Genomic DNA, 2,348 nt, shown 5'->3' on the forward strand with positions numbered 1-2,348 from the left:
CAGCGTGTGAATTCCTCTGAGCCCACTGGTATAATAAATCTTTGAGTTCAAAGACTAAAAAATCAGAGAAACCAATTAATTTGCTCATCAAACTGAAAATCTGCAAAGCAAGGGTTATTGCCATAGTGAAGAGTCAACCCACAGAATTGGATAGTGTTTGCAAACTACACATCAGACAAGGGGCTAATATCCAGAATATGTAAGGAATTCAAACAACTCAAATAAATAAATAAAAGAAATAACCCAATCAAAAAAAGAGCAAAGGACATGAATAGATATTCTTCAAAAGAAAACATACAAACTGTCAACAAGCCACATGAAAAAATGCTCAAAATCACTAATCATCAGGGAAATGCAAATTAAAACCACAGTGAGATATCATCTGACCCCTGTTAGAATGGCTGTAATCAACAAGACAGAAAATAACAAATGCTGGTGAGAATACAGAGAAAAGGGAACCTTCCTGCATTGCTGGTAGGGATGCAAATTGGTACAGCCATTGCAGAAAACAACATGAAGTTTCCTCAGAGAACGAAAAATAGATCTACTTTACAACCCAGCTATCCCACTACTGGGTATAAACCCAAAGGAAACAGAATTGATATATCAAAAAGACACCTGTACTCCCACGTTTATTGCAGCACTATTCACGATAGCCAGTAGATAGAATCAACTTAAATGTCCTCAATGGATAAAGGCTTAAAAGACTGTGGTATATATACACAATAGAATACTATTCAGGTATAAAAAGAAATGATATCCTATCATTTGCAGCAACATGGATGGAACTGGAATAAGTCAGGCACGGAAAGACAAATACTGCATGATGTCACTCACATGTGGAAACCAAAAAAAAGAGTCATTTTCATAGAAGTCGAGAGTAGAAAAATGATTAAAAGAGGCTAGGAGGTGAGGGGGACTGGAGGAAGGAGAAGTGGTGGCCTAATGGGTACAAAACTATGCTATCCACCCTAAGTGAATCACTGGGCTGTATATGCATGTATTCAAACAACACACTGTACCCCAGAAAAATATATGTAAATTAAAATTTAAAAATTAAATTAATTTTTATTGGGTCATAATTGTATATTATCTGTGAGGTACAGCATTGAATATCAATACCTGTGTATAATATGTCATGTTCAAATCAGAATAATTCATACATTCATATTGTATAATGTAATTGATTTTTGTGGCCCATTACCAATTCCTTCCTTTCCCCCATCCCCCTCTCCCTTTCCCACCTCTGGTAAACTCAGTTCTGTTCTCTTCTTTTGAAAGTTCAATGTATTATTGTGATAGATGTATCTTTATTTGTTTATTTATTTATTTATTTATTTATTTTAGCTCCCACTTATAAGTGAGGACATGTGGCATTTCTCTCTATTCCTGGCTTATTTCACTTAACATGATTTTCTCTACATTCATTCATGTTGCTGTGAATGGCAATATTTCATTCTTTTTTATGCAGAATAGTATTCAATTGTATAAATATACCACATTTTCCTTATCCAGTTGTCTGCTAATGGACATTTAGATTGGTTCCAACTCTTGGCTATTGTAAATAGAGCTGCAATAAACATGGGTGTAGGTTAGCAGACATTTAATATTTCCACCTATTCTTGACTTTCTATTAATGGTAAAAGGTTACCCTTTGCTTGTTTTGACCCATTGTAAAAATTTCCACTTGTTTATATTCTAGTGGGTCTTATATAAATCCTCATTCTGTAGTTAATAAAATTTTAAGAATTACTGACCTCATTTAGTGCTTATGTTTTACTGGTAAATATTTTAAACAAATAGTAGTAATTCATTCAAAAAGGCCGTTATTGAAACATGTTCTCCTGCACACTACAAATCCTTTCCTAGAGTAACATTGCTAAGTCCTTAACTAGAAGTTGTGAAACTAGTGTTCGTGCTATTCTTGTCAACACCGGTTTTCTAACAATATATTGATTCTTTGGGCCACTTTACAGTATTCTACATGTTTCTGTTACAGTTCACCAGATCTCTTGCTAGTTCCTCAAGCTTCAGCTTTTAAAAGCTTTCTATCTTCACTATAGAGTGAATGAACTTTATATTTTTTCACTTTTTTTTATTCCAGCCATTGTCCAAATCCATGTGAAACAGAATATTCAAAAGTTGTAAACTCCTTGAATATTTAAATGCCCACAATCCTCCTTGCACAACCTCTGTGCTTGTGAATTTTCTGCAAAATGACTTTCAGAACAGTGGTGAGAAGTTTATACAAAATGTCTTAAAATCCTGTTTAAATAATAGCACATTAGGGGCCGGCCTGGTGGCGCACTGGATAGTGCGCCGCTTGGGAAGCGCGGCGGTGCTCCCAC

The sequence above is a fragment of the Galeopterus variegatus genome, unplaced genomic scaffold, assembly GCF_000696425.1.
Source record: "Galeopterus variegatus unplaced genomic scaffold, G_variegatus-3.0.2 Scaffold3340, whole genome shotgun sequence".
Taxonomy (NCBI): Eukaryota; Metazoa; Chordata; class Mammalia; order Dermoptera; family Cynocephalidae; genus Galeopterus; species Galeopterus variegatus.